The sequence below is a fragment of the Peromyscus californicus genome, unplaced genomic scaffold, assembly GCF_007827085.1.
Source record: "Peromyscus californicus insignis strain IS unplaced genomic scaffold, ASM782708v3 Scaffold_20__1_contigs__length_68692818, whole genome shotgun sequence".
NCBI classification, from domain to species: domain Eukaryota; kingdom Metazoa; phylum Chordata; class Mammalia; order Rodentia; family Cricetidae; genus Peromyscus; species Peromyscus californicus.
In genome coordinates this window covers 61,829,589-61,839,073 of record NW_026294503.1, presented here as the reverse complement: position 1 = coordinate 61,839,073, position 9,485 = coordinate 61,829,589, and positions in this window count along the sequence as shown.

The window sequence follows — 9,485 nt, the reverse complement described above, 5'->3', positions numbered from 1 at the left end:
GAGACAGAGAGAGAGAAAGGGAGAGACAGAGAGAGACAGAGAGAGAGAGAGAGAGATAGAGAGACAGACAGAGACAGAAAGACAGAGACAGAGAGAGACAGAGACACAGAGACAGAGACACAGAGAGGAGAGAGAGAGTGTGGAAGGGGGAAGAAGAGAAGACAAACTCACAGGTGGCTAGAGCCACCTGAATTTTGATAAAGGTCTCAGAAACATACATTGTGGAAAGACAACCTCTTCCCCAAATGGTGCTGGGAGAGCAGCCACAGGGAGAAGAATCAAACTAGATCCCTTTCACCTTGTAGAAAAAAAGATCAATTCCAAACTGGCCAAAGGCCTTACTGTATTAAGACTAGAAACTTCTAACCGTCTACAGCAAAATGTACACAAAATACAAGGTCTAGATATAGGCAAGGACTTTCTAAAGAGGACCCCAATGGCTCAGAAAATTATATCAAGAACTGAAAATGAGGGGGCACTTGTAGTGGGAATCCTAATTGGTCTTATAATAACAACTTAGAGTCAGGTATCAGGGTGAAAGCTGGAAGATCAGAGAAGCAGAGAAGCAGCCACTAGAGTTCCTACCTCTACTGAATCCTTAGCCTGAAAGGGACTGAGCTCCTGTCTCCTCCTACCTTATATTCCTCTCTCCGCCCAGCCATATCACTTCTGTCTCCACCTCCCTAGTGCTGGGATCAAAGATGTGTGACTCCCAAGTACTGGGAGCAAAGGCATGAGATCCCAAGTGCTGGGAGCAAAGGTGTGTGCCACCACTGCCTGGCCTCTATGGCTAATTAGTGTCTGGCTTTGCCCTCTGATCTTCAGGCACACTTTATTTGTTACAGCATACACAAAGTATCACCACAGGCACAGGATGAAAAGTTTCCTGTACAGCAAAGGAAACAGTCAACACGTAAAGAGACTGCCTGCAGAACGTGAGAAAATAAAGCTATTCATCACAGGGTTCCTGTCTAGAATATACACAGAGCTCCAAAAATTAAATGTCAAAAATTGAAACAAATCGATCAATGACTGTTCTAGCAAAATGAACAGGTGGTTCTCAAAAGAGGAAGTAAAATGGCTGATGAACACAAGAGAAAACGTCCAACATCTTAACCCTCAGAAACGGAAGTTAAAAGTCCTTGGAGGTTTCCACCTCACTGCGGTCAGAACGGCTGCCGGAAAGGAGAGAGCAAACACTGGCGAGGATATGAGGAGAAGGGAACCTTGACACTGCAAACTGGGGCAGCCCTCGCTCAGCAGGGAGTTTCCTCAGGAAACTAAGAGTAGAATTATCACATGGCCCAGCTCCACCACATCTAGGTATAAACCTGAAGGACTCTAACTCCACACACCACAGAGATGCGTACACATCCATGTTATGTAAGCATGATCCACAATAGCCTAGGGACGGACTCACTCTACTTGTCTCTTAACATATGACTAGGTAAAGAAAATGTGTCAAGCATGTGCAAATGACTTTTACCATCGATAAAGAATAAAATGACGGCATTTGTTGGAAAATGGCAAAAACAAGCTCACTGTATTAGGCAAGGTATACGCAGGGAGAGAAATAACATGGTTTGTCTTATTTGTGGATTCCAGACTTTATATAAACACATCAAATCACCTTCTATAGGGTATGAGAGCAGACAGGAAGCTGATAGGTATTGAGAGAAGGAAAAATATGCAAAAGAAAAGAGTGAAAAAGGAAACGGTTGAGATTGATGGCAGAGAGTGGGTGGGAATGTGGACAGAAAATGAAGACAGCAAGCATAGGGAGATCAGATAATGGAGAAGAGGAGGAGAAGATAGGGTGATGGTGGCCTTTAATCCCAACACCCGGGAGGCAGAGGCAGGAGGATCTGAGTTCAAGGCCAACCTGGTCTACTGAGTGAGTTCCAGGACAGCCAAGGCTACACAGAAGAGCCATGTCTCAAAAGACAAAACAAAGATAAATAAATAAAAAGTAAATAAGGAGGAGGGAAAAGAAGTAGCTATAACTATTATCCTTAGGGTGCTGATGACAGACGTCCCCTTGAGGGCTGAAGAGGGCAGGGCTCTAACTCAAGCCATCAGATAGACTAAGCCAATCTCCGCCCCCCTCCCCTTTATACTCCTAAGACCCTCAGTGGACCGGATGAGGCAAAAGATGCCATAAGGAGCCACTCTGAAACAAACTGGGAGGAAATCTCTCAGTCCCCCCAGTGTGCACCGGGAACAATTCTGTGTGGCTATATCTTGCACCACATATTAAAAAGGAAATAGCGAGCTGGGCAGTGGTGGCGCATGCCTTTAATCCCAGCACTCAGGAGGCAGAGCCAGGCAGATCTCAGAGTTCGAGGCCAGCCTGGGCTACCCAGTGAGTTCCAGGAAAGGTTCCAAAGCTACACAGAGAAACCCTGTCTTGAAAAACAACAACAACAAAAAGGAAATAGCATTTTTTTTTAATTTTTTGAGACAGGGTTTCTCTGTGTAGCTTTGCACCTTTCCTGGAACTCACTTGGTAGCCCAGGCTGGCCTCGAACTCACAGAGATCTGCCTGCCTCTGCCTCCCAAGTGCTGGGATTAAAGGCATTCAGATGACATCAGAGGGATGATGCTTACTGAGCACTCACTATCTGGGGAGTGACTCCAAGCATCCATGAGTAATATCGCATTTAATTCTTAAAAGCAACCAGCATTAATATTATCCCCATGACTGATGTAGAAATTGAGACACAGAGAGCCTAATCAATTTGTTTGGATTGATTCAGTTTCTTCTGGATGACAGCTTGAACTTGAACTCGGGGCTGTGGCCGCACATATTCCTAGCTGAGTTGTACAGTCCCAGAAGCCAAGACTGTTCTATCCAATCACTGTTTAGAGACATTTTTGTTGCCGCTGTTCATACTTGGATGAACAGTGACAGAGTGATGTGTGCCCAGCAGTCAACCAGCTCTGTTCCAGAGTCTCATTTATGAGTGCCTGCGTGGGGGGTGTGGGTGTGCTTGCACACACATGTAACGTTTGGTCCTGAGTCAATAACCATAAAGTAGAACTTGTGTTTCAAGCCCCAGTCTTGCCAAATTCCCTGCATCTGTAATAACAAGGCCTGGAATGCCTTGTTAAGCCTCCGGGCCCACTCCTCCCACCCTCTCCAACCTCTAACCACGTAAGTCGACGTCTCTATTCCAATGTCCCATTCCCACATGCCCACCGAGTCCTAGCTTTCATCACTTCTCCGCCGAGACAAGAAAAGACCTCTATGCTATACTCCTCATTTCCCAGCTGCTGCTACGCACTGACTCCAGGCGCATCTTTCCAAGATGTGATACTGATCATCACATTAAAACATTATTCTTGGAACTGGAGAGATGGCTCGGTGGGTAATTGTGCTTGCTGCTCAAATATGGGGACCTAAGTTTGGATCCCAGCACCATGTAAAAAGCCGGATGTAGCTGAGTACCTATAACCCCCAGTGCTATGTGGGGTAAGGGTACAAGGGTCATTGGGGATCACAGGTGGCCAGTCTAGCTCCAGGTTCAGTGAGAGACCCTGTCTCAAAGGAATAAGGTAGAAAGTTATGGAGTGGGACACTGACACCCTCCTCTGCCCTCTGCATGTGCTCACGGCTCATACATCTGCACACTTAATGTGTGCATGCATCACACACTCACCCTGAATAAAACCAATAGATTCTTGCATTGGCTCCTACATTTTCTAACAAAGCTTAACGATGCTCTATTTGGACAGTGTCCCTGCATCCTGATTTCTCCCTGTGCTTCTTTGGTCCTGTTTGCCATAAACTCTTGACTTGGATATCCCACTTGACTTGGAACATTCTCAACCACTGCCTGTGGTTCTCACCACTGAGCCCTTGATCACACTGGTGCATGAGCTGCAAAGCTCTATTTCAGCTCTGTTGCTAGTCAGGACCAGCTCTCTGTCCCCTGCAAACAAAACTTGTGTTAAATTTAATTGTCAATGTGACAATTAAATGAGTGTGTGGATCCATGTGTTTAATGCTAATAAAGGGTTTACGATACCCAGGATTCATTTATCCTCCCTCCTCTCTCCCTCTCCCATGCTGATGTCTTAATCTTCTCAGCCTCTGGAGCCGAGGAAATGAATTTCTGTCCTCTGTAAATCACCCAGTTACGGGCATTCTTTCCCAGCAGCTCTGAACGGATTCAGACAGTGACCAACATGTGGTCCAGATGTGTTCAACACCCCACATCCTTTCCAACACATTTCCCTGACACGCAGCTTTATTCTCGTCTCCAAGAGGATGGCTGCTTCCTCTTGCAAGCTTCCCCGGGACTCTCACCGCTCAGCATACCCTATCTTTGCACTTTCAGTTTCCCTGGCCCTTCAGGCAGCGCTTAGCACACAGCAGATGCCTCACAGATGCTGCAGGGGGGTAGGGGTGGGGTGTGAGGGTGGGTGAGGGTGGGGGCGGGGGGATGAGACTTGTAGCAAACTCAGTACAAACCTCTTCAAACAGCTGCCCTGCCACCACACAGCAGGTTTTCTTTCTGACTCACTGTGAATCCCTTTCTCCTGTTTTACCCCACATGCTTGTCCACTGTCTCTCACTATGTACAACTGGATGCCGGAAGGTCTTGGTTTACACTCACAAAATGCACTTGGGATCTGCTGAAGTGAATGGATGAAAGGAAATCTGTTCCTGGATGAAAGGAAATCTGTTCCTGCTGGAGAATTCCAAACCCTAAAGGCACAGACTTAAAAGAACAAAGATCCCTTAGTTCTCTCTCCCATGCCAGGTCCCCAACAAGCCCACACTCTGCTGGACGGGTGATAGGGTTTGGATATGATTTGGGCAGGTAGCTGCATCCCCTGCATGGTGGTGGTGGGGTGTGGAGTCTTTCAGAGGTGGAGCACACAGGTAGGGCTTTAGCTCAGTGGCAGAGCACTTGTCTAGCAAGGTGTGCTGTTTAAGCCAGCATTATCCCCCTCCCCAAAAGGGAACCCCAGAGAGGAGGGAATAGGCCATGAGGGCTGCATTCTCTTAAGTGGATTCACGCCTTCTCTTGTGTTGTTAAAAAGAAAAGCAAAACTGACCTCTCCATGGCAATCTCTTGTCTTCTCTGTTTACATGGGCGTCCCTTATGCACACAAGTTTTCCCTCCACTTCTCTGCCGTGTAACACAACCAAGGAAGGCCTCACCAGATGCACCACCATGCTGTTTGGAATTCTCAGGCATCCTAACCATGAGCTAAACACCTCTTGGCTGTCTAAAGCATCCGGCATCAGGGGTTTTTATTCACAGCGTAGATTCACGTTGAGCAAGTTCCATGGGTAGAAGATTTGGGGCATGTATTAATAACAATAACATAGTGAAGTGCTGTGGAATAATCCTTTTGTATAGTGTGAAGATGTGCTGCTCTCATTGTTAATAAAAAGCTGATTGGCTGATGGCTAGGCAGAGAGAATGCTGGGAGAAGAAAATCGGAGGGGACGCTATGAGATACAGAGTGAGCAGGATGGGAAGTACGCACATGAGGTAAATGAGCCTCAGGGCAGCACATAGATTAATAGAAACGGGTTCGTTTAAGTTATAAGAGCTAGCTAAAAAACAAGCCTAAGCTACCAGCCGAGCATTTATAATTAATATTAAGTCTCTGTGTGGTTATTTGGGAACTGTGGCAGGACAGAAAAGTCTGCCTACAGTGAACAGAGGTCCTCTGGCAGAGGGGACACAGGAGACCCAGGAAATAGAAAGTAAGGCTTTTCCTGAGAAACTTACTCCTGTGACCAAAGGGGATTAACCACTGTATGGGACCAAGAACAGAGGACACCAAGATGATGGTATGTGACCTTAGCAAGGTCACAGATAGGAATCTTCCAAGGCTGTGACACTCAGAGAACTAGGGCTAGGAATGTGGACAACTCCCCTCCTGGCTTAGGTGCTGCTGAGTAGCTCCCTGGTCATGGCAGAGTGGACCCGGGTCTTCAGTTCTGGGACCATGTGAATGGCTGACAGGACTTAACAGATTAGTGTGTGAGGTCCTAAAGTCTGTGTCCTTCTGAACTGCAAGTGGCTAATGCTATGGAGTCCCTCAAGCTGGGGGAGAGCTGGCTGTCCATGCGCTGGGATTTAGAAGGTTGGCTGAGAAGATGGAGTGAGATTGTATGATGAGGGAGATGCTAAAGGTTTGAAGAGGGCGGTCCATTGCCTCTGTTCAGGAAGAAGAGGTTGGCCTGGGGATGCTAAAGGTTTGAAGAGGGCGGTCCATTGCCTCTGTTCAGGAAGAAGAGGTTGACCTGGGGATGCTAAAGGTTTGAAGAGGGCGGTCCATTGCCTCTGTTCAGGAAGGAAGAGGTTGACCTGGGGATGCTAAAGGTTTGAAGAGGGCGGTCCATTGTCTCTGTTCAGGAAGGAAGAGGTTGGCCTGGGGATGCTAAAGGTTTGAAGAGGGCGGTCCATTGCCTCTGTTCAGGAAGGAAGAGGTTGGCCTCTAACAAGCTGCTTTGGCACCTTTTACCCATGGCCCGGTGACCCTCTTCTGTGGACTCTTCTGAGAACTCAGGCCACCCTAGCTCTGCCTTGCTCACCTTTCTAGCGGGAGGCTCTGGGATTTGAAGCAGGAAGCATCTCTCTCACTTCTGAATCCTCCTGGCTTTGTTCCAAGGCACAATTTATGGGGAAGCCTTTCCTGGCTGTAAAACTAGAGAGGAGGCTCTTGTTTCTCTTAGAACATCTTTCTTGCAAGAAACTACCACCTTTGGATGTTAAAGAAGTCAATAAAAAGTGTAGTCTGCCGGGCGGTGGTGGCGCACACCTTTAATCCCAGCACTCGGGAGGCAGAGCCAGGCGGATCTCTGTGAGTTCGAGGCCAGCCTGGACTACCAAGTGAGTTCCAGGAAAGGCGCAAAGCTACACAGAGAAACCCTGTCTCGAAAAACCAAAAAAAAAAAAAAAAAAAAAGTGTAGTCTGAGCCTAGAGGCACAGGCCTATAATCCTAGCTACCTGAGAGGCCAAGGCAGGAAGATTGCAAATTTAAGGCCAGCCGGGGCTACAGAGCGATAGCAAGATCAGCCTGGGCTGGTGTTAGTGAAACTGCCTCGAAATTAAAAACAAAAACAAGAAAAGGGGATGGAGTTTGGATGGAGAGTGCTTACTTAGTATGTGCACACTTCTCAATCCTGAGCACCAATAATTAATAACTATAGTGATATATTGTGTCCCCTAATAAATTTTGCTTGGGAAGCACACAGGCCTTTAATCCCAGGAAGTGACAGGGCTGGGTGGAGAATGGTATAAGGCGTGAGGAGACAGGAACTAAGCAGCAGTTCAACTGAGACCCTCAGGATGGGGACTCGGAGGCTTTCAGTCTGAGGATTTGTGGAAACAGGAGTAGCTGAGGAGTTGGCGGGGCAAAGTTGGCTGTGGCTTGTTCTGTTTCTCTGATCTTTCAACATTCATCCCAGTGTCTGGCTCTGGGGGTTGTTTTTTTTTTTTTTTTAAATTAATAAGGCCGTTTAGCAATTCATGTTACAAATAACAATAATAATACAATTAAAAATAAAAATCAGGCTATCTCAGTTCAATTTTCACTTTGGCAATGGTTTTCCAAATAAGGAAACAAATCTCTACATTCCATAAAATCTCTGACAAACTTTGTCGGTACATGTACTGGGTCTTCAGAGCTATGATCCCTTGATGGATTAGAAGTAGTTTCTCCATATTGACGCCTGCCACCTCCGAGTCCTACCCACACTGCTTCTTTGTCATCCAAGCTCATTTCGAGTCTTGTTTTGCTGCTGTTCTCCATGGTAGAGGCTTTGACAGGTCCTGGATTGTTTATAGCTGTCCATCATTTTTTTTACATCAGCCTTATTGAAGCTATATTTCATATACCATGTAACCTACCCCTTTTAAAGTGTCCACATCACTAGTTTGCAGTTGTAATAAGACAGCTGTGCAAATAATTGTCATAATACTTTTAATGATTTATTCACTTGCAGCCCTTTATCCCTTTTCATTGTTAAACAATATTCCATTGAACAGATCTACCACATTTTTGTTTATCCATTCACTAATTTACAGATAATTGAAATGGTTCTACTTTTCAACTGAGGAAACAGCTGTTACGAACATTCATGTACAAATATTTATGTAGGAATATTTTTTCATCTTTTTTGGACATGTATTAGGAATAGAATTGCAGGATCCTAACTCTACATAGCTTTCTAAGGAACTACGAGGGAGTTTTTCAAAATGCTTAAAGCTATTGTATTCCTACCTACATTTTCAACTGGTCCCATCCTGTCAATAGTTCTCATCTTCTGTAGCCATCAGAGGGGGTCAAATGGTTTTTACTGTGGTTTTGATAAACTTTTCTCCAGTGACTAATGACGCTGGCCACTTTTCCATGTGCAAATCGATCACTTGTTAGTTCTCTTTGAAGAAACATCTCTGCATACAATCTTTTGTCAAGTTTTAATTGGGCTACTAATCTTTTTACTCTTGAGATGTAAATATTTTTAGTATATTTTAAACGCAACTTCTTTTTTTTGGGGGGGGGGTTTCGAGACAGGGTTTCTCTGTGTAGTTTTGGTGCCTGTCCTGGAACTCACTCGGTAGCCCAGGCTGGCCTCAAACTCAGAGATCCGCCTGGCTCTGCCTCCCGAGTGCTGGGATTAAAGGCATGCGCCACCACCGCCTGGCTAAATGCAACTTCTTAATCAGAACATCTGATTGCAGGCTTCCTCTCCCATTCTGTGGGATGTTGTTTCAACATCTTGACCTTTTGACACCCATAATCTGGAACTCTGATGATGTCTAATTTATCATGTGCATGTGTGTATGTGTGTGTGTGTGTGCATGCACACACATGCTTTCTGTATCATATTTAGGTAAAGCTTCTCCTAACTTGAAGTTACAAATGTTGACTCCTATGTATTTTTCTGTGCGTTCTGTAGTTCTATTTGGGTGTATTTGAGTTTCTCCATGTGTGCAGCACAAAGACAGGACATGACGTCATTCTTGTTCTAGTGGCTATGTGATTGTTCCATTCGTTAAAAAGACTTCCATCCATGGAGTGCTCCATGCTGAGTGACTGGCAGGCTGTATTCTTGGGTACTGACAGTGAGCTAATTTTCTCTAAACTCCATGAAAAGGTAATGCTCAATGATAAGTCACTATTCTCAACCCTGTAAATTAACTCCCTGTACCTGCTACTTCCAGGTCCAGAGCATCACTCAGCTATATCAAACAATTAGCATAAAGTCATTTAAGGGGAAGTGGACATAGGTGGGTAGGGAAAGACTGCTATCCATCCTTGTAGGTTGGAGACTGCAGGTGTTCAAATATCGCAAACAGACTTCCTTCCGGCTTGCTCCAGATTTAACCTCTTGCCATATCCACACTGTGGTGCCTCTGAGTCCTGGAACTTTTTATGAGAGTCCATGGAGCCTGTGGGCTCCTTCCTTACCAGTGAGTGCTTCTGGCAGTGGGCACTCCATCTTTGCTGCCCC